The sequence below is a fragment of the Aethalodelphis obliquidens genome, unplaced genomic scaffold (assembly GCF_003676395.1).
Source record: "Aethalodelphis obliquidens isolate GAN/ISIS:26980383/991018 unplaced genomic scaffold, ASM367639v1 scaffold51, whole genome shotgun sequence".
NCBI lineage: Eukaryota > Metazoa > Chordata > Mammalia > Artiodactyla > Delphinidae > Aethalodelphis > Aethalodelphis obliquidens.
This window is the reverse complement of record NW_020837995.1, coordinates 2808227-2835491: the sequence shown is the minus strand read 5'-3', so window position 1 is coordinate 2835491 and position 27265 is coordinate 2808227. Positions and strand designations below refer to the sequence as shown.

At 41.9% G+C, this 27265-nt stretch overlaps 1 non-coding gene across 1 annotated transcript; it reads left to right on the top strand.

Annotated features, from left to right (window-relative positions):
- Positions 1–20487: 20487 nt before the first annotated feature.
- TRNAE-UUC (transfer RNA glutamic acid (anticodon UUC)) lies at positions 20488–20559 on the top strand. The gene has a single exon. It is a non-coding gene; the product is annotated as a tRNA-Glu (tRNA).
- The last annotated feature ends 6706 nt before the right edge of the window (positions 20560–27265 follow it).

Below are 27265 nucleotides of genomic sequence, written 5' to 3'. Positions count from 1 at the left end.
TCATTGAAATGAGCAATTGGGACATCCTTGAAATAAAGGAGGTATCACTAAAGGGCACCCAAGCCTATGGCAGTGTATTCAAATGGTTTTCCTCCTGTACCCACTTAAAAAATTATGAAAAGCTATATACCCCTCATGTATTTTTAAGTTTACAAGTTTTATCATCAATTTTTTATAGCTGCAAAGGATGTAGTTTCTGACATACTGTGTTGTACAACACATTGGCATTCAAGATCTTTTCAACAAAATCTTGAAGTTACAGAGCTAGCAGCATCCAATCTATTGAAAATATCTACCATGTCTCATTGACAAAGGCAGTCCTCATTGTCAAACTAATAAAGAAATCAGGGATAGTTTGTGTCAGAAAAAAACAGTAATGTAAAAACTTCAAAGTAAAATATACATTTCCCCTTGACAGTCTTCTCCCTTCTGAATCCTAATTGTGAGAAAGAGGGAGATTGAGAGACAACAGTGTGTCGCCTGGATGACCTAAAGCCACTGCCCTCTCCAGTGTCTGTCATCCAGTCTTTCTTGGCTTTCTTGCAGAGGCCTCTCCTGCTGGAATGATGTGTTCTTGATTTGACCCTTTGTTTTTACTCCCAGAGCAATGGACCTTGGTAACATTGGGGGTTAGTATTCTTTTCTTTTTAAAGTGGGAGAAAGTCTGTTGTGAAAGTGGAGGTGGGAAAGGAGAGCCTGTGACAGCAGGAAAGTTCTCAGGCGAGATTTTAGCAAAGGGTTATAGGGAAGCTGAGTCTGAAAATTTATTCTCTCAAAGCTCTCAACACTGTGTATGGCTTGGAAAGTCTTCCTTATGCCCAGCAGTAAGAAAACCGTTTCTGAAAACCACTGTTCTAAGCCATGGAAACAAATAGGGTTTTGTTGCTAGGACACTGTGTTTATGAATTTTAGGGTCGTCTTTTCTTCTTCTTCCCTTTTCCTTCTTCCCTCCCTTCATCAATGGATAGGATCAGGGGGCATGTGTTTCTCCTCCACTATCTGATGTTCCCACAGCCATTTAAATTCCCTCCTCCCCAAGGGGAGAAATCCTTCCCTATTTGCCATACCTTAGGGCTGACATACAGAGTTTACCTTGAGAAATGGCACAGAGGGAAATTTACCATGAAGCTCATGAAGATGAAGTGTCAAGTCTCTCACTTTCACGGCCTCTTCCAAAGTCTTGGGAGGGTCCCGAACGTGTGTTTACAATGTCATGTATTTCTGTAAATTCTTTTTTTAATTAATTAATTTATTTATTTATTGTGTCTTCGTTTCTGTGCGAGGGCTTTCTCTAGTTGTGGCGAGTGGGGGCCACTCTTCGTCGTGGTGCGTGGGCCTCTCACTATCGCGGCCTCTCTTGTTGCGGAGCACAAGCTCCAGACGCGCAGGCTCAGTAGTTGTGGCTCACGGGCCCAGTTGCTCCGCGGCATGTGGGATCTTCCCAGACCAGGGCTCGAACCCGTGTCCCCTGCGTTGGCAGGCAGATTTCTCCACCACTGCGCCACCAGGGAAGCCCTGTAAATTCTTTTTTTAAAAGTATGTCTGTATTCTCTTACTTAAAGAGGATTCCTTCCCCCAAATATAAGCTTCCCATCCCTTGAGGGTTTCCATATTTAGCAAATTAAAATACAAGATGCCCAGTTAAATTTGAATTGAAGATAAATTATTAATAATTTGTTTTATTATTCCAAATATTGCATGGGACAGAGTTATACCAAAAAAATTATTTGTTGTTCATCTGAAATTTTGTCTAGCAGCAAATTTTGTCTATCAACTGCCCTACCTCTCTCAAAATTTTGATTCTCTACTGTTTGGACACAAAATGGTAAGGTAAGCCTTGCCCTTCCCAAATCATATGAAGATATATTGAGTTTATATTGTAAACTCTTCTTAAACTATAATTTGAGACTTTGAAAGTCAGTCCTGACAGATCTTATGCAACCTTATTTTTTTGGCACATTTTTGCTACAGAAACACAGATCAAAATAATTTCCCAACTCTGTGGGAAAATGAGAAACTCTCTTGTTTCGTGAGATACAAGAGAACAGTGAAATGTCACTGTTGCGCTTTGAATTGGGATCCAGTGTGGAACATGAGTGTTGGGAAAGGAAGCTCTGTAAGTGGCTGCAGGGAAACAATAACTAGTGGGGGAGGAGAGAATCATGGCTCAAGAAGATTTGGGTCGCAATAGGAAGTACTAGAGAGTATTTCTTAGTTTTACACCCTGACCTACAGTGAGAAACACATTTTCCACTGTGACCCAAAATTTACCTCCCTATGTATGTGATTGAAACAAAAGTTTCATGAAACATTCACCATTATTACATGTACAATTACTGTGTGTAACGCACACTGATATTTTCTACTCTTATTTGATTTTTTTAAAAAAAGCTAATTGCACTCAGTTGATTTCACAGCCAACTGATAGATCACGAACTGTGGTTTAAAAACCACTGCATGGGAGCACTGCTACTCAAAGCAACTGTTCAGGGCACTGGCTGTAGTGGTCTCCAACAGAAAAGGAGCTTGTGGGAATTCCCTGGCGGTCCAGTGGTTAGGACTTGGTGCTTTCACTGCCAGGGCCTGGGTTCGTTCCCTGGCTGGGGAACTAAGGTCCCACAAGCCATGCGGTGAGGCCAAAAAAAAAAAAAAAAGAAAAGAAAAGAAAGAAAGAGAGAAAAGGAGCTTGCGTCACAATGTAAATCAATGAGCTGCTTTCTTCATTGAGAAAATCTTTCTCTGAAAACAATGTCAGCTGAAGAGCATGCTTAGGGACAGCTGAGTCATCTTCTGGTGTGAGTTCCTTACCCTGTCACAATGGGTAACAAACAGTTCGCAGGTGAGTGCCAATCCTCAGATGACCCTTTGAGAAGCAGTGTGAGCTAGAGTGTGGCCCAGAAGAGATGAGCTAAACCCGCGGAGCAGGGGGCCAGAGGAGCACAGACAGAATGCAGTCTAAAGTGTGAGGGGAGGGAAGCAAGAGCAAGTGCTACCTGCCGCTTGGAACGTCCATGAATACACATCACTGAGACCAAGGGGCCTGCTTCAGAGAAGGGCGAGCCCCCTTTCCAGGGATGCCGTGCAACTGAAGGAGAAAGTCCGTTTCAAACAACTGGCTCAACAACAGAAATTTAATTCCTGCATTCAGAGGGATGGGTTGAAGAAAATGTGAAAATTTTACTGCAAAGAACAAGATTGGTTTTTCTTACCCTGAAGAAAGTAAACTTCATCTCTCGCTCTCTCTAGCATCTATGTCAGACCCTCTCCTTTATCCTGGAATCACCAGTTCTTTCATTTGGTCCCCTCCCTCTAACTTAATGACCTTTCTTTACACTTCATAAAGCAAACAGAAGCCCATGTAAAGGAATTCTTTCATCTTTTCTCCACTAAAACTACCAGTCCACCAGCACAGCCCTCAGTCTCCCTTCCCAAGGAATGTACTGCCTGGTGATGTGAAAAATTATGAGAACTTTCATTGCCCCGTTACAGTGGGGGTCTATACTCCTTCAAGCCCAGTACACAAACCTTAAATTGTATTGCTGTGTTCATTAACAGGGAAAAAGACTGATGACTAACACTTAACAAAACAGACCCATTCTGGCTGCCAAACAGCTTTATTCTCTTTGCACTCTACGTCTCTAAATTTAAGAAAATACCGTGGAACTACAAGGTCCGTTTCTCTTTAGGTAGTAAAATATGTTAGCCACGCCTTTGGGAAGTTGTCTCTGTGTCATATTGGTTGGGAGAAAACTATCAAATGCTAGTCCTTCCGTTTGTGACAGGACCCTGTGTCCCATCTGATTTTCAGGCACTTGATTACCTTCTCTCTTCTCCATCTTCTAGCATTTGCTCTCTACCGGATCCTTTCCCAAGCACTCAGTATATCCCATCTGTTAAAGCATGCCTCCATTTATTCCATGTCCTCCCCCAGTGACTGCGCTCTCTCTCTACACTCCTTCACAGATAATTCTCTAAACTCTCTAAAGAGTTGCCATCTCCATTTATTTCCTTTTGCTAGTCCGCCTTCAGTACCTACCACGCCACCAAAAATACTCTTGCTATAAAAGTCATCAGTGACTTCTGTATTGCTGAATCTAACAGAGACTTTTCAATTCTCACCTTCCTCAACATTTTAGCAGCTTTCGACCCAGTTCCAGCTCCCTTCTCCTTGAAAAACTCTGATCTTTGCTTCCCTGATAACACACCTACTCTCCCAGCTTTTCCTCCTATCCTTCAGTCGTCTATTCTTTACTGGCTTATCCATCTTTCACTGATCTTTGCTTGTTGGGAGATCCCCTCCTTCCCTCAAGAAAAAGTTACTCCCTTGGTCTCCTCACCCAGGTAAATGGCAACTCCATTCATACAGTTGTTCCCTAAAACAAGCCCCCTTGATTCCACCTCCATTATACATCTCAGGTCTGTTCACTTTACACTGTCTCCATTACTCTTACCCCAGACCAAGCCACCATCACACTTCACCTCTACTCTGCAATCATTTCCTTATTGGTCTCCCCATTTCTACTTTTGCCCCCTACCACCATCCCACCCACCAATCTATTTCCCCTATAGCAATTCTAGTAATATTTCTGACACATAAATCAAATTATGTCACTTCCTTGTTTGGAAATAATAAATCATTTCTCACTGAACTTCAGAGAGAATCCAAGCTCTTGAACATGGTCTGCAAGGCCCAGTGTGGTCCAGCCCCTGCCTACCTCTCCAGCCTCACCTCCTTGCCTTTCCCCTTCACTGACTACTCTCCTGCCACACAGCCCTTCTTTCATTTTCTTATAGGATCAAGATCTTTCCTGCTTCGGGTTCTTTGTACACACTCTCCCCTCTTCTAAGATTGCCAGGCCCTCCACTTCCCACTTCACCTGCTCCTCTACTGCTCATCTGTCCTTCAGGCAGAAGTCGAAATGTTAATTCTTGAGAAGAACCTCTCCTGAGTCACTCACTCCCAGCTGATCATCAATCTGAATTAAGTTCCCTTGGTTATATTCTCTTAGCGTCCTGTATTTTCTTCATAACACATACTGCAATTCATTATTAAACAATGAGCTCTGTGTTCTCTTGTTTGCGTAATATCTGTTTTCCCCATTTAACTGTAGGTCCTATGAGGCTAGTGCCTAGAACAGTACCTAAAACATTAGTAAATGCTCAACACTTTTTTAAATGAATGAATGAGGGATATGGTGACTAATTTTTCAAATGTATGCTAAACATTAACAGACTGTATCTCTTTCAACCCCAAGGTTGCTGGCAAGTGTGCTTCACACAGTGGGTGCACAATGGGTCTTACGTCTGTTTATTAGCATCTATCAGTGTTGTGCTGGAGCAGGCTTGTGTAGGCTTGATAGAGCCGGTTCTGGGCATCTTTCTTCCCAACTTCACACTGAGTGACACTGTGTTGGTAGCCATGATAGTATACATACCACAAAAATCAGCAAATGCGACAAATCACAACTTGTTTTTCCCTTTGGTGAGCCACTACTGGCTCACCACTGGTGTCTACTATATATCCAACATGTTAGGTATTACAGAACCACCATTAAAAAAAAGTCATAGTCCCAGGCCAGCATTAGTTTCCAGTCTAATCTGGGGAATATGACATACATCAAGACTCAAGGAGAATCAGGGTATAGTTGTGCCATATGAGTGCATCCATGGTCAGAAAAGGATGAGACCAGTAGGGGTTGGAGTAAGTACCAGTGGGCATCCAGGAGGTGGAACCAATGCTGAAACTGGGGGACAGAGAGGATGTATGTAGCTGAACAGGACCATGGAGGGTAATCCCAATGGAGGAGCAGTGAGGACCCAGGGCTGGTCACAAGTTGGGGAAATGTAGTTGGAATGGAAGTCGGAAGAAGTAGAAGAGATTGTCTTAGTTGGAAAGAGTTTCCCTTGAAATTTCTTTTTACATGTAATTTTGCTAAATCAGATCTTATTTTTTAAATGAAGGGTCCAGATGTCAAAGAATTCTTAAGGCATATCTTATTTTGAAAATGAAGTAAAGGGTAAATAATCTTCCTTTATTTTTCAGATTTGGGTTTTGCTGGAATAATTTTTCCTTGAAGCCATGCACATCTCTACTGCATACTCCCAGCCACATCTTCAACCTGCCAGATCTTCTGGCAGGCTGGGGATTTCTCCTGTCTTTGCCCTCAGTTCCTCATCTGTGAAATGAAATGGTCCAAGTTGATTGTCTCTCAGATCCTTTATAGCTCAGAAAAATTGCATGGTTCTAAACGGTTAGACATGTGAACCCTATTTCTAAATGAGTCTAAGAAGAAGGCCAGGAAAACACGATTCTGAAATGCCTTTGCCTGTGATAAAAGGAGGCTCAGCAATTCCACTTGGGGATAAAAGGGTGAAGTAAAATGATCCACTTGCTACAGAGTTAGGTCAGTTTTCTTTTGGCCAATGAAGAGATTTGGCGTCTGAGGATAGCAGGCGATCTCATGGGTTTTCCACTTGGGCATCATTAGGTAAATCCAGTGGCCATTTGACAGGAAGATAAGGTCACTATTTTTAAATCAACAGGAAAAGGGCAGAGCAGCAAGATAGAAAGAACTGACTGGAGAAACTAACCGAATCAGGCTTGATAGAGCTGATGCTGCCTTAGATCCCCTGTGCGTAGAAGCCTTGTTGGAGCTGGTCTGCCACAGATCCTGATTTAAGAGAATGGACTTGAGGAGATGGGGAGGGGGAAGGGTGAGCTGTGACAAAGCGCGAGAGAGGCATGGACACATATACACTACTAAACGTAAGGTAGATAGCTAGTGGGAAGCAGCCGCACAGCACAGGGAGATCAGTTCGGTGCTTTGTGACTGCCTGGAAGGGTGGGATAGGGAGTGTGGGAGGGAGGGAGACGCAAGAGGGAAGAGATATGAGAACATATGTATAACTGATTCACTTCGTTATAAAGCAGAAACTAACACACCATTGTAAAGCAATTATACTCCAATAAAGATGTAAAAACAAAAAAGATATAGGCTGACTCATTCACCTCTTCTGAGTAGCAATTCAGCTGCATGCATTTCAATTACACGAGGCTTTGATGGTGCTAAGTAGTGGCAAAAGCCTGGTATCTGCTGAAGGGACCTGTTCCCAGGCATCCATGGACCCCCAGGTAGGGCTGGTTCTGGGCCCCCAAGGCCCTCTTTTCCCTCTCCCTCTTTGCTCCCTCCTCTTCTCTAAAGGCAGGAACAGCTGCTGCCAGGTTGGCTAGTTCAGCCCACTCATCTCAAGCCTCCCTGAAGCTGCAGGACAGCCGGAAGCCAGAGTCATGTGCCTTCCCCATCAGCACAGCCCAGCTGTGGCTCTGCACTGCTGCAGGCAGCCATGTTGACATCTGGCTCAGAGAGAAGAAAGGCCGAATGAAGTCTTCTGTGTGTGGAGTTACCCAGCCCAGGTGGCTGTGGCCCTGGCAGAAAATGCGGGTCAGGGCTCGGCCACCCCAGAGGGCAACTAGACATTTGTTTGCCCCTGAACCTTTTGATTTCTCCTTTTGGGGGATGAAGACAGTAAAAATCTGGTTCTCAGAAAGGTTTGATTCACCACAGATTTAATAAGGACCTGCACCAAAGGTAGACAGGTGAGTACTGTGGGCCAAGAAGAAGAAGAACACAGTTTCTGCATTTGAAGAGTTCACAGTCTCCTGTGTGACATGAGAGTGAGATGAAAGGCAGGCAGGTCCTTTGTGCAAAGGGATCGGTGCTCCAAGGCAGTAGTGGTGGTTATAGAAAGGAGTGGGCAAGTCTGAGAATCATTTAGGAGGTAAGCTCAGAAGAACTAGAAAAACTTGATGATGGACTGAATATGTCAGATGGGAGAGAGGGATTTGCCTAGGATGGCTGCCAGATTTCTTGCCTGGGTGACGTGGGTAGATCTGCATTTCTCAAAGTATGTGCCTTGTGACACTGGATGTGAAAAGGTATTGTGTCAAGAGTGGCTATATCCTCAGATAAATCTGAGAAATGTGGGCTTAAACAAAAGTCAACCAGATCTCTTTACTATAGGACTTCTCAGAGCCCTTGATATGCTGCTACTGCCGCAAGTAATAGTAGCTATCATTATTAAGCACTTACATGAGTTCCACTTATTATGTCTTTGAGCAATTTGGAAAGAAGGAAAGTCCCGAGAACACTGTTCTGTAACTTGAAAATAATGTGTGAGCAAGTACACAAATACAAACTAATAACGTAGTAATCTTGGTCACCAGGCAAGAAGCTCCTAGGGCAGGCTATATGAGCCAAAGGCACTGTGGGAAATGGGCGGTGCACGACTAAATATTTGATATACATTATTTCAGGTTCCCATAACAACACTGTGGGGTATGCACTTTGTACCTATTTTGCATGTGGGGAAACTGGGGCTCATAAAGATTAAACAACCAACCAAAATTGCCACACATCTAGTAAAGAGTAGAGTCTCACCCTTAACAATTACATCATATCATTTCTGTGTGCTAATGTATATAGTGAATCTGCAACGAAGGGAAGGGTGTAGTATGCTGTCTCCTGTTAAGCTAAAACAATAAAACAGCCAGTTATTTTACCAGCAAAATGGGTTTATTTAGGAACAGCAAAGGATTGCAATTCAGGACATGCAATCTGAGGAAACCACGGGCAAGTCTGGAGAACAAAGGAGAGGAACGTTCTTTTATAGAAGAGAAGGGGGTGCTGGAAGGGGCTGTTATAAACAGAGTCCATTGGAGGAAACTGGGAGTCCTTTTTAGTGGTCGAGTTGTGACAGTCTCTCACTGGCTGGACTGCTGCCAGGCAAGGAGAAATTCTTCCTTCCTCCTGCTGGGTAGTAAAGTAGTAACCTTCTTCCCATGGACGTGAAAAGGTACATCTTTTCCTGTTGGGTATGCAATTGCTGTTGAGTGGTAGGGTGTGAGAGCGCCCCCTTCTGGTATCTTGACTCCATTTTAAATGACGCGTCTGCTTATTAATTTTCAAACTCCCAAACTTGTGACCACAGAACCCTGTGTTTATGGAGCATCTCACAGGATTAGTGGTACTTAGAGGGCATTTTGTGGAGAATAATGCTATTAGTGAAGATCAGGAGTACAGATAAGAGGGAAATTATATTTTTGTAAGTCATGGTAATACAAGGCTGAAAGTTGCCATAATAGAAATGTGGCTAAAAAGTTATAGAAATTCAAAGTGGGCCGAGATTACTTCCAATATCAGTGTTCAGAGAAAATGTTTAGTTAAATTGTTATCAGCTTCAATTAGCAGAAGACCCAACTAAACGTGGCTAAACAAACAAATTTATTAAAGCACAGAACCAAAGCCCAGAGGTAGAACGATTCCACTGTTGGTGAATTCAGGGGTTTAGCATCATCATCAAAGATGCAAGTTTTTTTTTTTTCTTATTTTTCTGCCTTGCCATTTTCAATATGTTAGATCATCCTCTGAGGCTCCAAGGTGGCTGGCACAGTTCCAGGTGCCGGATGCCAACAGCAGCACAGAGTCCCAAGACTGCACATCAGGCTCTCAGGAAAGAGTGGTTGAAGAGGGAAGCTATTAAGTGATGCTACTAAGAAAACATCTCCTTACACTGCAAGAAGAAAGTGATGCTTCCTCCTAAAAAGCATTTCAATCATTTCTCGAGTCCACTGCACATACAGACTGAACTGGGCCAAGTGCACCCAGACACAGTGCACTTGGGTTGAGAGAGACAGGCTACCATGAGCAAGCAGGGAGCTGGTGTTCCCCTGAACCAAACCTCAGTGAGTACTTTCCTGAAAGCTAATTGTGAGTCAGCATAGGATGAGGACTGATAACTTTGAAATAAAGCCTATCCCAATGCAAGAAGCATCCTGCTGCAGTTGGCTTAGGCCAGGGGCATTGTGGGCCCAGGGACACAGAGATGATCAAAGTTGATTACCAGTTCCCTAGTGGATTGCGTGATAGACTATCACTTGGGACCTCAGACAGGAGGTATGTTAGGAGTGTGCCTCCTGCCAGTTCTCAAAAATCCTATTGTTACCTTTATAACTGAGCAATCAGAACACTTCATGGTTTGTTATTTGATGTACCTGGACTACGTGAGGTCTATTTCTGGCTCAAATTGATTCTAAGCATCAAAATGAGCACAATTTAAGAATTCTGTCCTATGGAGGCTCATTTCTGAATTACAAAAGCACTTGGTACACTGTAAGCCCCCGTGCAAATAGTAGCCTTGTTATTAGGAAGCATGTTGAATGAGTTCTTGGCATGCACTTTGGAGGACAAGAAAATGCACACGAAAAAGGAGGGGGAGGGATGGGAATTCCCTGGCGTCCCAGTGGTTACAACTCCGAGCTCTCACTGCCAGGGTCTCGGGTTTGATTCCCTGGTCGGAGAACTAAGATCTCACAAGCTGGGCAGCCCGGCCCCCGCTCCCCCAACAACAAAAAAATATATATGTATATATATACATACACACATATACATATAAAGTGGGGTGGGGATTAAAAATAAAATAAAAAGAAAGTATATGTGTAATAATTTAAATAATAGACAACAAAAAAATCTAAGAGAACATCTCTGGTGTCAGTTTTCTTGCAGATTATTTCTGTTTTTCTGTGGCATCAGAGATGTGGTAGAACTGATGGGTTCTCATTTTATGATGCACTAATCACAGTGTAATGGAGTATCAGGGCAAAAACAGTCAGAGGGCATCTCACACTGCAGCCTCTGGAACAGCTCTATCGTCTAGTAGTTTGGAGTTTCAAGTTTTAAGGCAGGAGATGACAGTAAAAGTGTACCCAGTTAATATTTCATCTGCAAGTGTTACAGAGTGGTGAGAAAGAAGTGCTATGTTGAAGAGCAAAGTTTTCAAAAACAGAACATCCCAACCTACAAAATGATATTGGAAAGAAGCTGCAGAGGAGTATGTGAAGGCCAAGGACCTAAAAAGGAAAAGCAGACATGGGGGAATGGGGCTGGAGAGGCAACAAACATTTATGGGCATGCAGCTGCTCTGCTAAGTGCTTTCACATGTCAAAACATTTAATCAGGAAGGTATCGTTTCAAGGCCATATCAAACAACGTTTAGACTTATAAAACAGAATTTATGTTACGGGCTAAAAGCAATATCAAGTTCTGGAGGAAGAGACACAATGTCTGCCCAAGAGACAGATGTGGGAAGAACATAGCAATAGTTTGTCTCGGAATGACCCATAATAGCCAATCACTGGCCAAGGTTATCAGGAAAGCAGTAGATATGCTGTGGTCAGAAGGAAAGACTTGTCTGGGGCCTTATTAAACAGCAGGTGTTGTGGGATCTGCAGCATTTCTTTCTCCTGGTTTCAAGTTACTAGTGGAGGAGGCTATAGCTTCTTATTCCATCTGTTCCTCTCTCTCCTCTCCAAGAAAGGAGGAATAGCTCATATAATTGACGAGCTTGGGAGAAGCTAAAAGTACCCATCTCAGCCCCTTTCTCCTTCCTCTTTGGGAATCTGCCACCCCTCAGAGAACACACATCCCTCCACGGTACCCACAGGGGAGACTTGGAGACCTGGCACCACCATGACCGACGGGAGCTAAATCTGAATCAGGGATGCACTTTGGGGAATTCATTGTTGCTGCACTCAAAACCCATGTCCTCCAAGTCCAACCGACCCTGTAGCAGAAATGCAGGCAATATTTTTATTACTACCTGCCTGACTCCTACATCTATGTCTCAGTTGTCTCTAAACCCAAGGGGACTGGGAGGGATTTCTGACCATTTCTGACCTCAACCCCCAATATCCAGAACTGAGGAAGAAGAACCAATCAAAATTTTTTTCTTTTTTTTTTTTTTTTTGCGTTACGCAGGCCTCGCCCTCACTGTTGTGGCCTCTCCCATTGCGGAGCACAGGCTCTGGACACGCAAGCTCAGTGGCCATGGCTCACGGGCCCAGCCACTCCACGGCATGTGGGATCTTCCCGGACCGGGGCACGAACCCGTGTCCCCTGCATTGGCAGGCAGACTCTTAACCACTGCGCCACCAGGGAAGCCCCAGAATCAAAAATTTTAAGCATACAATTAAATGTAGTAGGCTTTAACTTATTTTACTAAATAAAATTCTGATTCTATTGCCTTGGCATTCAAGGCCCTCTATGATCTGAAACTATAAGCAGATAGGGTAGGGGGTCCGTAGAGAAGGAGAACCAAGCATGGCTTTCTTGACATAAGAGAAGCCACTTTTGGCCTAAGCCATCTTGTGATCTAAGTCTGGCCACAATGCTTGGCCTCGAGTAGGTCTCTTGAATAATGGTATTAAGGGAACAAGAGGACAAACTGTTATCAGGCAAGAGAAGTAACAATAGCAAAGATAATAAATCGGGTGTAAAGACCCCCAGTTCTGTTTCAACGGTAAAGACTAGGCTGAAGGACTGTCTTGAGCTGTTTTGCAGAATTTAAACCCCTCTCAGGAGTTCAACCAACAGACCAACTGTAACTTAAGGGATGATGATGTTGACCTTTTCTGACTCCTGACTTCTGTCAACTGAAGCTTGGACTCTTTCGACCGCCCAAGCCCCTTCGTGAATATGCATGTATCTTTAGCTTAAAACATCCCCAGTTTTGCTGTTCAGTGAGACAATGCTTTGGGAAGGATCCCCGGTGTTCTCCTTACCTGCTGCAGGTAATAATAAATCCCTCCTTCTCCTGATCCTTGGCTTGGTTGTGTCTTTTGGCTTGACAGCCACCAAGAGGTGAACCCAGTTTTTTGGGTAACAATGTCAATATATCGTTGCATGTGATCTAACACTACTTCCCCATATGCACACCCCCATCTGATAGCATCAGGCAGAAGCACGCTCAGCGCCTTTCTGTCTCTGTGCCTTCCCTCAGGGTGTTCCCTCCAAATGGAAAGCCCTTTTGCCCATTTTTTCATGTCTATATCTGACCCATTCTTCAAGGACTAGCCCAAATTTCACCAAATCCATAGGTGCTTCTGTAGCAGGTTCTATTTAGAGGTTCCCTACCTGATAGTCACCCCCACTTTCTTCTTTTTCCACAGAATCCCAATTTCTTTTTTTTTTTTTTTTTTAGTTTGTAGGTGGCTATACACTTCAGAGGAGGCAGCATCTCTGATTACCTGAATCAAACTAGGTAGTGCCATTCCCCTTGCCAATGACTGATTTAGGAGTGAATGTGTGACTCGGTTTTGGACATGAGCCATTCAGAAAGAAACTGTCAAGGCTGGGAAAATACTTTCCACCTGAGTCTCGATACTCTGGAAATATTGTGTCAAAACTCTTCCAACACTGGAATTTTCTCTTTTAGCAGCATTTTAACCTTCCTCATTTTTCTCTCTGTAAGAGTGCTACCACCATTTCTCCTTTCCTTTTTTTTTTTTTTTTGTATCCTTAGTGACATTCCGTTTTATTCTTCCTTGCCCTTTCTTGACTTTTTCTCATAACCTTGACTTGACTTTGTTTTACCTACCCAGCTACCCCTCACCAATTAAGTGTATTCTAGTGAATTCTCTCCCAGAAATGTCTATTTTGGTTTGTGAATCCTTTTGTTCGACTCTCCTGCTTGAGAGATTTCTATATATCACACGTTCATATGTTCCACCTCTTGGATACCTTTTATTTCCTTCCTGTTACAGAAGAGACGTGCTGCTGTCTTCAAACAGGATTCACTTAGCTATTCCAGACCTCTATCTTTCACTTTACATGTAACCATGTCTAATCTTTCTTGCATACAAATTATACCAATTCACCTACTTACTCCCTTTTTAACGTAAAGTACAAATGGCCAAACTACAATAAATAAATAATGTTCAATCTTGTTTAATATCCTGATTCTAAAAATTTGGTTTCATGGGTCACTTCATTACTTCTATTCCTTCTGCTACCGACCCTCCTGATTGGATCCCCCAACAAGCGTCCTTCTGCCCAGTGTTGCTCGGGCCAATAGAACGAGACTGAATTCAGTGCAGAAGCAAAGGAAAGCTTTATTTTTCGATCAAAGAATGGAGAAGTGCAAGCTTGAGCTCTAGAGGACGCGCTCTTCCTGACAGGCCATGGGTGGGGCTTCTTTATAGGATTCTGCTCTGCAGGGAGGGGGTGGAGTCCTTGCGGTCCTGCACATGCGTGTTGCTCACAGCTCCGCCGCCGCCATCTTGAATCACAGCGTCCAGCACAGCTTCTGAGCACGGGCTGCTGAGCTGAAGAGTCTGCACGGGCTTTTTGCGCGGGGAACGAGGAACTCCGGTCTGAAGTGAAGCGTACAAGGCCTCTGCATGCCACCGGCTGTGACGGTAGACTCAGCGTAAAGGAAAACAAAAAAAGAAAGGTTAGACTTTATTTTTTTTACCCAGGTTCCATTTTTATTTCTCAGGAATTGTTAATGGGCTCCGCCAGTGACATTTTCACTTTTGCCCAAGGTTATGTTTCAAAATTTGTTCTAAAACCAACTTCCTGGTCTCATAGGAATGGCTCCCAACTCTTAAGAACCTGAAATCGTTTTCTCTTTCAGATTTCCTTATGGGTTGCGTGTGGAGGTGTTTCTTCCTAATGCACATGGCAATCCTGTGTTCATGGAAGTGGGGGAATGAACAGATTTATTAGTATCCATAATTCACCAGGTTTCCCGTGCCCTTCTCCCCCTCCCCTGCTAGGACTAGGTAAAGGAGAATACACAGGCTTTCTTTTTATAAGAGAGAGAATACGTAGAGATGGGAGCCCCTGGTAAAAGCTGGAGAAAGGCGCTAGGACTTAGCAGAGAAGCTAAGGTGATGCATAGAATAAAAGTCTGGGTGAGAAGGAGAGAAAACCTGGAGAAAAAATTAAAGGGGAGGAGGAATGGGGCGGGGTGTGGGGAAGAGAGACAGAGATTTGCGTTCAAGAGGCTCCAGAACATCCTCCCTCAGGGGAAAACTAGGGAGGGAACGAACAGCTTTTGAGAAGTTCCTGGGAAGAAATTGCTGGTAGAGTAAAACTCCTGGTACCATCTTTTCATCAGCCTCACTTAATATTAAAAGCAAATGGCGCGGGCTTCCCTGGTGGCGCAGTGGTTGGGGGTCCGCCTGCCGATGCAGGGGACACGGGTTCGTGCCCCGGTCCGGGAAGATCCCACATACCGCGGAGCAGCTGGGCTCGTGAGCCATGGCTGCTGAGCCTGCGCGTCCGGAGCCTGTGCTCCACAATGGGAGAGGCCACAGCAGTGAGAGGCCCGCGTACCGCAAAAAAAAAAAAAAAAAAAAAAAAAAAAAAAAAAAAGGCGGGGCTTCCCTGGTTGTGCAGTGGTTAAGAATCCGCCTGCCAATGCAGGGGACATGGGTTCGAGCCCTGGTCCGGGAAGATCCCACATGCCACGGAGCAACTAAGCCCACGTGCCACAACTACTGAAGCGGGCATGCCTGGAGCCCGTGCTTCGTAACAAGAGAAGCCACCGCAATGAGAAGCCCGTGCACCACAATGAAGAGTAGCCCCCACTCACCGCAACTAGAGGAAAGCCTGCGCGTAGCAACGAAGGCCCAATGCAGCCAAAACAAATAAAATAATAAATAAATTTATAAGAAATAAATAAACCAATGGAGATCTAATCAGAGCAGAAAGAATTGGCCCCCCAAAACCTACATTTCTATGAATGTGTGAGACTTAGGTTCATTATTTTTAACAATGAACCTTGACCTTAATGTGTAATGTGCCTTCAGGTGTTTGCTGAAGTCATCATGGCTGACTCAATGTTAAAAATATTATTTCTTCCATCTTTAACTCATCCCTTTGATGTGTTTGATTTAAAATGAGTGGTGTATACTAACACAGGAAAACATATATATGATTTATGAAGGAAATATAAGTATACTTGGAGGCAGGTGCTCAATATTTTTTATTGATGGGGTTCATAGTCAACATTGTTTAAAGACCACTCCTTTATATTCTACACTAGTTGTGGGTCCAGTCTCCACTGTGTGGCCAGGACTTCCCAGGCCCTTTGCTCTCTGAAAAAGAGGTGGCATGAGGACATTAGATAATTAAGAGACAGTGAAACGCGAAGTGAATCTTCCCTGACCCTCCTATTTAAAATATAACCCATGCTCTTCTGTATGCCTCTCCTAACCTTATTTCTCTCTACAGCGGTTATCACATCATATCCTATTAAATTCCCTTATTCCATTTATAGCTATCCCCCTCCTTACTAGACTGCAAGCTCTTTGAAGGCAGATTTTTTTTCTGTTTTGTTATTTCCTATATCCCTGTGCCTGGAACATTGCCTGGCACGTAGTAGACCCTCAATTCATGTTGGTTGAATGAAAAGGATAAATACCCATTCATCTCTGAGAAGCAGTTCCAAGAACACTCAGTCGGGTAGATTTGGTAGCAGTTTTAAGCCACTGAGTCTTCAGCAGCATTGGCCTTGTGTTCGTAAAGTGGCCAAGACGGGAATTCTTCCCTGGCATGTTTCCATCTCTGTTGTCCACATTCTTATACTGCTTCCCCGCTGCCAAGAAGGGATACCATGTCCCCCCTCCCTGCTCCCACAATTCGGGTACTCATTGTGCTGTACTTCATCTCTCTTCCCTGTCCCCTGATTCACACACACTTTAGGTTTCTGTTTCGAATATCATTTCTAAATGAATTGGTATGCTGCACCGGGCCATGGCTGACTGTTGACCGGGTACATACTTGCATCACAACTCGTAACTGATGAAGCAGTGCCTCAGCTAGGGAGCCTCACTCTAATGGGAGCATTTCAGGAGGGTGCAGAATCCAGAGCAGAGAGATTTTGGTATTTTAGGGTTTCTTCAAATCACCCTCTCTGGGCAGCTGCCTTGGTGTCAGCCTTCACCCTCAGAGGTGTACGGACTCCCTTGTGGCTGCTTTTGGGTTTCCGGGAATTGCTGAGTTGAGAAACGGGCTGCGGCTGATGATCAGTAGGCACTGCATGGGCGCTGCTTTCCCTCCAGCGAGTCTTTCAGTGAAGGACCTGAGTCTGAGGTTTCAGATTTTTTGTGCTCTGGGTGGCTGGTGTCAACAGAGGCAGAGAAAGAGGCTCTTGCTGTGTTTCCTTCTGCTCTAGTTGGTACTGAGTGTTGCTGACACTAACCAGGACTGAACATGGTGCTCCCTAACTTGAATCTTAGGTGGGGAAGGCATTTGAAATCTCCACATGCCTGAAAACCAGAGACTTGTTTTTCTGGCACATTCTTGGTTTGGAGATAAAGCAACAGATGTTTTGTTTTTGCCTCTTTCCTTTCTGTTCGTGGCTCCAAACGTGGGTGATACTAAGTGTGACAGGTTTCAGGGTTTTATTTACAGCAGTGGAAAACGGTTTGCAGGTCTTTGCAGAGTTCTGGGCCTCGGAGGCTGTCTTTCTACAGCCTCAGCTTAAAATCCTAAAGGCTGGGAGTGCAAGAAGCTTGAAGGTTCTACAAGTTAGGAGTTGCATTCCAAGGGCGGGAGAGAGCATGAGGAATCTGGTGGAACTTCCTCATCCCTTTCACTAAGGCAAGATACATAATGGCTTAGCTGGAAATGTGGGGTTTATAATTACAAAAAGCTTTACATCATCATAGTAGAAGGCCTCTTGTCTGACATCATTAAAACTGCTAGCAAGACTGAAAAACTATTAAGTTGGGGAATCAATATGATGCCTATCTTAAACATTTTATTTTAGGTCATGTAAATATACATATTCATTTACCAATCATTTGATGTAGAGCCAAAGCCTTTTACTTTGAGACGGACCTACTGAGTATAGTTCTGTATTATCTTTCTTAAATAAATCACATCTATAATGCATTTTCTTTAATTTACAAATTATTATTTCTCAAATGGAAAAATAACTTTAAAACACTTGCAAAGCACTCTAAGTACGTCTTCCTTCTGGATTTTAAAAAATTCTTCCCACCTCCCCCATCACCACACACACTGCCCCATCTGTAATATTTGCTTTTTCTGCACCTAATTGATGATGTTTTTAAAATAAAAATATACTGGGTTATTCCAAAGCATTCAACTATATTTTTATAGAATCAATAACTCTATTTAAAATTCCTTTTTAAAAACAACGAGGTATAATTGACAAACAACAAACTGCACATATTTAAATGGTACAACGTGGTAAGTTTTAATATATGTATATAACTGTGAAACCATCACCACAATCAAGACGATCACCCCAAAAGTTTCCTCGTGCCCCTCTGTAATTTCTCCATTCTGTTCCTCCCAAACCATCACCCTCTCCCTTTCCCCCCAACCACTGATCTGCTTCTTATCACTATGGGTTAGTTTGCATCTCCTAGAGTTGTACAGAAATCAAATCGCACAGTATGCACTCTTTTTTGACTGGCTTCTTTCACTTGGCATAATTATTTTGTGATTTACAATGTATCAATAGTTCATTCCTTTTTATTGCTTAGTATTCCATTTTGTGGACATACTACAATTTGTTCATTCACCTACTGAGCATTTGGGTTGTGTCTTAGTTCATTTAGGATGCTTTAACAAGATATCTGAGACTGGGCAACTTATAAACCATAGAAGTTTATTTCTCACGTATCTGGAGGCTGGGTAGTCCAAGATCAAGGCATCAGCATGGTGAAATCTGTTGGGAGTCCTCTTGCTGGTTCATAGCCAGTGCCTTCTTGCTGTTTCCTCACACGGTGGGAGGGTCTCTGTGGGGTCTCTTTTGTAAAAAACACTAATCCCATTCATGAAGGCTCCATCCTCATGACCTAAGAACATCTCAAAGCCTGCACCTCCTAATACGTCATCTTTCAGGTTAGGATTTCAACATCTGAATTTGGGGGGAGCACAAACATTCTGACTGTAGCAGATTTTTCCCACTTGTTGGCTATTACAAATAAAGCTGCTATGAATATTCATGATCAAGTATTTGTATAAAGATCTGCTTTCATTTCTCTTGGGTAAATACCTAGGAATAGAATGACTAGATCATATGATAAAAATATACTTAACCTTTTAAAAAAACTGCCAAACTGATTTCCAAAATGAATGTACTATTTTACATTCCCCCCAGCAATGTATGAGAGTTCTAGTTCTTCCACATCTTCATCAATGCTTGGTATGGTCAGTCTTTTTTTTTTTTTTGCTGTACGCGGGCCTCTCACTGTTGTGGCCTCTCCCGTTGCGGAGCACAGGCTCCAGACGCGCAGGCTCCGCGGCCATGGCTCAGGAGCCCAGCCGCTCCGCGGCATGTGGGATCTTCCCGGACTGGGGCACGAACCCGTGTCCCCTGCATCGGCAGGCAGACTCTCAACCACTGCGCCACCAGGGAAGCCCGGTCAATCTTTTTAATTTAGGCTATTTTAATAGGTGTGCAGTAATATCTCATTGGATTTTAATTTGCATTTCTGTGATGTCTAATGATGTTGAGCATGTTTTCATGCTGTTATTTGCCGTCTATATATGTCTTGGTGAAGTGTCTATTAAAGCCTTTTGCCCATTTGTAATTGGGCTGTTTGTTTTCTTAGTATTAAGTTTTGAGAGCTCTTTGTATATTCTGCATATAAGTCCTTCATCAGATGTATGATTTGTAAATATTTTCTCTCAGTCTGTGGCTTGTATTTTTTTAATTGAAATTTTTATTAAAATAATTATAGATACACATGCAGTTATAAGAAATAATATAGAGCGATTTTCCCCTAATGATAGGATTTTACAAAAGTATAATATAATATCACAACCAGGGCAGAAATCTTGATACAATCCACCCATTTTATTCATATTTCCCCAGTTTTGCTTGTACTTATTTGTGTATATGTGTTTGTATATGTGTGTATGTGTGCATTAAATTCTACACAATTTTATCATTTGTGTAGAATCCTGTATCTGCCACCCGTCAAGATATTAAACAGTTTCAACACCACAGTGACCCCTCAGGTTGCCCTTTTAGAACACACCCACCTCCTTCTAGCAACGCCACCCCCATCTGTAATCCCTGGCAATCATCAATCTGTTCTCCATTTCTAAAATTTTGTCATTTCAAAAACGTTCTACAAATGGATCATACAGTTTGTAACCTTTTGGGATTTGCTTTTTTTCACTCAGTATAATTCTCTGAAGATTTATTCAATCATTATGTGTTTCAATAGTTCATTCTTTTATTGCTTTGTAATATTTCATGGTTTATGTGTAGAGTGGTTTCCCCTATCCATTGGGGATATATTCCAAGACCCCCCAGTGGGTGCTTGAAAGAGCAGATAGTACTGAACACTATATATACTATGTTTTTTCTATAGATGCATACCTATGATAAAGTTTAATTTATAAATTACAGCATCACTACTCTTGTACTTTGGGGCCATTATTAACTAAAGGTTACTTGGACACAAGCACTGTGATACCATGATAGTAGATCTGGTAACTGAGTCTACAACTAAGTGACTAAAGGGCGGGTAGCATATACAGCATGGATACGCTGGACAAAGGGTGATTCACATCCTGGACAGGATGGAGCAGGATGGAGTGAGATTCCATCCCCCTACTCAGAAAAGGCATGCAATTTAAAACATGAATTGTTGGGAATTCCCTGGTGGTCCAGTGGTTAGGACTCAGCGCTTTCACTGCCGTGGCCCAGGTTCAATCCCTGGTCAGGGAACTAAGATCCCGCAAGCCGTGTGGCAATTAATCAATCGTGAATTGTTTACTTTTGGATTTTTCCATTTAATATTTTTGGACCACAGTTGACCATGGAAAGCAAAACCATGGCTAATAAGGGACTACTGTACTATAATTTGTTTAACCATTCACCTGTTGAAAGACATTTGAGCTGATTCTAGTTTGGGGCAATTACAAATAAAGCTGCTATGAACGTTCATGTATAAGTTTTTGTGTGGCCATAAGTTTCCAGTGTTCTGGAATAAATACCCAGGAGCACAGTCGCTAGGTCACATGGCAATTGCATGTTTAGCTTTATAAGAAAATTTCAAGCTGTTTTCCAGAGTGACTGTACCATTTTAGATTCCCATTAGCAATGCATGAAGGATCCATTTTCTCTGCATCCTTACCAGTATTAGGTGTTATCACTATTTTTTAAATTTTAACTCTTCTGATAGGTGTGTATTGATATCTCATTGTGGTTTTAATTTGCATTTCCACACGACAGCTAGTAATGTTGAACATCTTTTCATGTGTTTGTCATCTGTGTATCAACTGCAATGAAATATCTGTTCATATCTTTAGCCCATTTTCTAACTGTATTGTTTGATTTTTTTACTGTTGAATTTTGAGACTTCTTTATATATTCGAGATACTAGTCCTTTGTCGGCTCTGTGGGTTACAAATATTTTTTCCCAGCTTGTCTTTTTATCCTCTTCACATGGGCTTCCACAGAGCAAAAGTTTTCCATTTGATGAGGTTCAGCTTATCAATTTTTCCTTTTATGGATTGTGGTTTTGGTGTCAGGTCTGATAACTCTTTGCCTAGCCCTAGACCCTGAAGATTTTCTCCTATGTTTTATTCTAAAAATTTCATATTGTTACATTTTACATTTAAGTATGATCCATTTTGAGTTAACTTTCATGTAAGTTGTGAGATTTAGGTTGAGGTTTATATATCAGTCCTCCAAATGCCTCCTGTGCTCTTTGCATGCAGAATCACTTGTGGTTCCCTGGCAGGAGATGTTCTCCCACACCTCTTCCCCAAGCCTATGTGCACACTTCCTCCTCCTTTCTTCTCACCAAGCTGGTTCCTTGTCCACTGAGACTTTACTCACTCTACCTGCATTCAGGATCCTACTCCTCTTGCCTCCACAAGAACTTTGCCTTTTTAGTTGTCCCCCACTCTCTTCCACTGTTAACTTCTCTCTCTTTTTCCTGGACCATTCCTATCACCGTACAAACATGCTTTTATATTGCCCTTTAAAATAATAATCCTTCCTTAACTCCATATCCTCCTCTATCTATCTGCCCTATATCACTGTATCTTGCATAAACAAACTTACTGAAAAGAGTGATCTGTACCCTCGCTACTCAAGTTGAAGTTTGTGGACCAGCAACATTGGCATCACAGGGGGCTCCAGTTGTGAGAAATGCAAGATCTCAGGCCCCAACCCTCAAACACTATTCTAGATGTTTCTGTGAAGGCATTTTTTAGATGAGATTAACATTTAAATCAGTAGACTGTTTTTTTGTGGGAGAGGGGCTGCGCCATGCAGCCTGTGGGATCTTAGTTCCCCATCCAGGGATCGAACCCACGTCCCCTGCATTGGAAGCACAGAGTCTTAAGTGCTGGACCTCCAGAGAAGTCCCTAGATCAATAGACTTTAAACTTAGTCGATTAACTTCCATAATGTGGGTGGGTCTCATCCAATCAGTTGAAAGCCTAAATAGAAAAAGAGGACCTCTCTGGAAGAAGAGGGAATTCTGCAAGCAGATGACCTTTAGACTCTAACTACAACTCTTCCCTGGGTCTCCAGCTTGCTAGCTTGTCTGCTGATGTTAAACTCGCCAAGCTTCCACAACTACACGAGCAAATTCCTTAAAACAAATCTCTCAATAAATAGACACAGGTAAAGATACCCTGTTGGTGCAGTTTCTCTGGAGAACTCTAATACACAAACAAACTTCATGTTGTCAAAAACGAATGATTAATTCTCTGCCTCCCATCTTACCTAAACTCTTAGCACATTTTTTTTAAAAAAATTCTTTGTCTTAGTTTCCCTGACAGTATAATTTCCTGGATTTCTACTTACCTCATTGGCCACTCCTTCTCAGTTTACTTTGTTGACTTCAAAATATAATATTGAAGTTCCTCAGGACTACCTCAATCCTGGGTGCTTTGCTCTTCTCTCTCTTCACTCTTTCTCTAGGTTATACCATCTAGTCCTTCTGATGACACCCAATTTTTCATCTCAAACTAAGCTCTCCACTCTAAATTGATATGTGCATATCCATATCATCTACTCACTTCCTCCATCTGGCTGTCTCATTGCCATCTCAAACTCAGCACACCCAGAACTAAACCTCTGGTTTCCACTCTCCCCCTTTTACAAACCTGTCCCGCCCCAGCCTACTCTATTGTGGTAGCTGACACTAGCAATCCATGTAGATGCTCAAGGCAGAGTCCAAAGAGTCATCCTGGATACCATCCTCTTTCTCAACCCCCCATCCAATTTGACAGTGCTTCTGATCCAGTCTATTTCTATAGTATCCTAAATTTGTCTACTTTTTTATCTTCACAGATCTCCTAGTCTAAACCTCATTTGTGTCTCTAACACCATTCCATGCGTTTATTTTAAATTGAAATATAGTTGATTTACAATGTTGTGTTAGTTTTGGCAAAGTGACTCAGATCTATCTGTCTGTCTGTCTATCTATCTATCATTTATTCCTTTTCAGATTCTTTTCCACTATAGGTTATTACAAGATATTGAATATAGTTCCCTGTGTTATACTGTAGGTCCTTGTTGTTTCTCTATTTATATATAATAATGTGTATCTGTTAATCCCAAACTCCTATTTTATCCCTCCTGCACCCTTTCCCCTTTGTTAATCGTAAGTTTGTTTTCTATGTCTGTGAGTCTATTTCTGGTTTGTAAATGAGTTCATTTGTATCATTTTTTTTAGATTCTACATATAAGTGATATCATGTGATATTTGTCTTTCTCTGTCTGGCTTACTTCACTTAGTAAGACAATCTCATTCATGTTGCTACAAATGGCATCATTTCATTCTTTTTTATGGCTGAGTAATATCCCATAATGTTTGTGTGTGTGTGTGTATGTCACATCTCTTTATCCATTCATCTGTCAATGGACACTTAGGTTGCTTCCATGTCTTGGCTATTATAAATAGTGCTACTATGAACATCAGGATGCATGTATCTTTTCGAATTAGAGTTTTTGTCTTTTCCAGATATATGCCCAAGAGTGGGACTGCTGGATCATATGGTGACTCTATTTTTAGTTTTTAAAGGAACCTCCATACTATTCTCCATAGTGGCTGCACTAATTTACATTCCCACCAACAGTGTAGGAAAGTTCCCTTTTCTCTACACACTCTCTAGTATTTATTATTTGTAGACTTTTTGATGATGGCCATTCTGACTCCACTCAGTGTCTTTTAATGTGCAGTCATCATTCATCACCTCCTCTGTGAAGCCTTCCTTGACTTCTCCCTCCTAGTTTGGGTTAGGTGCATGTCCTATATACTTTCATGGTACTTTGTTTTTATAAGTAGCATAGTGCCTATTATACCATATTATACTTTTACGTTTACTTGTTTGTCCATCCTGTTAGACTGTGGTCCTTAAGAGTAGGAAAATGATTTTTAAATCTTTATTCCCAGTGTCTAGCATGATGTCTGGCATGGAATATGTCTTTTATAAATGTTTGTTGAAAGTTGAGTGAGTGAATGCATAGCGTGGTAGAATTGGGAAAACCATATTTGGACCTAGTTGCTACTTTACAAAATTATCTTATGGCTCCAAAGATTTCTTTATTTCATATCTTGCTAAAGATCCATAAAAATGAAATTCCTTTAACACTCTTTACCCAAGACATTTTAACTATTAGACTATGATTCATTCCCTACACAAAGCACTTAATTTTTTGAGGCTTAACTTTACATCTTACTCTTATTTAAAGTTCAGTTATAGGGACGTCCTCTTAGCTGTTTCTATGCAGTTACTGCAGTGTCCCTTTCTTTCTTAGTAAAACAGACATAGAAATATGACTTAGAACACAAGGAGAAAAGTCAGGACACAATTTTTCTTTAGTTTCACAAGCTACCCATGCCCATGAGATTTTCTGCCTTAGAATCATTCTACCAGCCTATTAAATATGTTCTCTTGCCTGGGGCAGTATTCCTGAGAAGGGAGAAAGTTGCCTAAAATCTGCTTAGCAAGTTGTAGAATATTGAGTAATGAGTACCCTTCCTGCCTGACCTTCATTATGTTTACATACTCTCTGCAGTACGTAACCTTCACATATTTTATTTCAGGTATTAAGGCAGAGCAATTAAGTTTTTCAAGGATTCAAACAAAATTCCATGCAATTTCCAAATCTTAGTCTCCATTATGTCTCAGTACTTGGTTGTTAGTGATTTTTATCTGCATCGGATCTACTTTATTAAGCTTCAGGGAATGAGTAACAGCTACTAAGATGGTACCAGTAGATGTCAGAGACTGGGACAGAATGGCTGAGTGAGTGGGAAACTGCACAGCTGAGAGCAACCACGGCAGTTACAGAAGTAGGACGTGGGTGTTGGAAAGCGCAAAAGGATAATTTTTAAAAGAGGATATAATCATGATTCCCTTGTAATATGAAGATATGTCAAAGATTCTATTTAACTCACTAATTAATGAAGGAACTAGTAAGATGTTACAACTGGCTCAAATGAGGATTTGACTTATAGAGATTTACATTCTTTACTGGAAAAAAAATCCACTTGCCTTGCCACGTACAGGAATCATAAGAACAAGAAACATTTGCATTGTTATTGATTTTCTACAACTTTTCTCTCTAAAGAGCTGTAAAATAAGCCTGTCAAAGACAACCAAAGGTGGAAAAGACCCAGATGGACGAGCTAGACAGGACAACCACTAACCTCTTTTGTTGCCCAATTCAAAGTCTTTCATAATTTTTCTTAATAGAAGAATATAAACATATGGACAGATGTTCTGCTCCTAAAGAGAGACTAGAGAATGTTGGAATATATTAATCTTAATGGATACTTACTGAGCACTTACTTATTATCTACCAAGAACTATTCTAGGCCTTTACCTGTATTATTTCATGTTCCTTAAACAAGCTAGTAAGGAAAGTATTACAGATAGGAAAGTGGAGACTCGTTGATTTTGGGTACCGCGACCAAGGACACACAGCTGAGTCGGGACTGAGACTCAAATCATCACACTGGATTATAGTAAACCTAGCATCCCTACCCGCAACTGTGGTTTTTATATTTGGAGCAATGGGAAAGTTGTGATTTTCAAGGTCTCAAGTCTCCGAGCCCAGAACTCTTCTCACTCACCATTTTGCCTGTTAGATCTGGTGATGAAAGAACCAGAATAACACACAGGAGAGATGGTTCCGCTCTCATTATCTAGCTGTATGATCTTGGGCAAGTCAGCTGTTGAGATGTTATTTCATTTTTGAAACAGGAGGAAAGTATCATACCTACCCAGGTCATGAAATTCTTTGAAAATCAATTGAAAAAATATATGTGTAACTCTTTGAAATATAACATCCTGAGTGGGTGTTAGTTTTCCCTATTATTAAGTTTTAAAAGTGAGGGTAAATGCTGGAAGCAGGATATTTAATGGAATGAGCCATAGCATGCATTAAAACAATATATATAAAATATTTTAAAAATAAATTTTAATTTTTGTATATATACACTTTCCCCCTAGTATACAGCCCATAACTTCTGAGAATAGAGAGTATCTGAAAACTGAAAGGCCCTATAGGAATGCCGACAATGTCTCAGAACTCTTCAACCCAAATAAAAGATGAAAAAGTGAAGTTGATGATAAGTGTAAGTGGCTTCCCATACTCAGGGTCCCTACTGTTTAATTCATGATTCTCTCTGGGAAAGCTTCTGATTCTGACCTAATTACCTCCCCATGGAACTCACTGGCTCAGTGATAGGCTAAATCAGCAGCTTCAGTGGAGCCCTCAGCCCTCAAATTAGAAGGTGGGGTTGTACCCATGGTTCATAAGAGGATTCTATAAGGTGTTTGCCCTGCTGAAGTAGAGAGAACTTTAATAGGCATCTTATCAAACTAAGCACAGAAGGTACTGGCTTAACTCTTCATAGCCTTTCAGCACTTTCCATCTCTCTAAGTAGGAAAATTCTGCACTTCTTGGTCTGGTGGGATTGCTGATTCTATTTTAGTCCCCATATATTATACATGATAAATATAAAAGGAATTCATTTTTTTCTGATGAAAGAGGCTTTTATTCCTACATAAGAGAATCATAACTTTTAGTAAAAAATGGAAATTCACCCTGTTTTCATTAAATGTTTTGCATTTGTTTTGTTTAAGTGGAAGAAGCCATGAAGAAAAGTGGGCACAATTCTACCCTAGCACCTAGTGGTAACTGAACTGTGTGATTAGAAAAAGCATCCTCTTCAGACACACAAATTGTAAAAAGGCGCCTCCACCGGCCATGGCAGTTAGACCGGAGCTTGCGGCCTTGCCCCAAGAGCAGAGGTGGAATTCAGCCCCTACTGCTTCCTTCTTACCTACTGGAAGGGGCCCAAACAGCACAATGTAGCCCTCTATGCTGAACAGTCTATTTCTTAACACTCAACCTTCTTAGAAAGTCAAGAATGGGAGAGGGAGGGCTGTATAACTAAAGC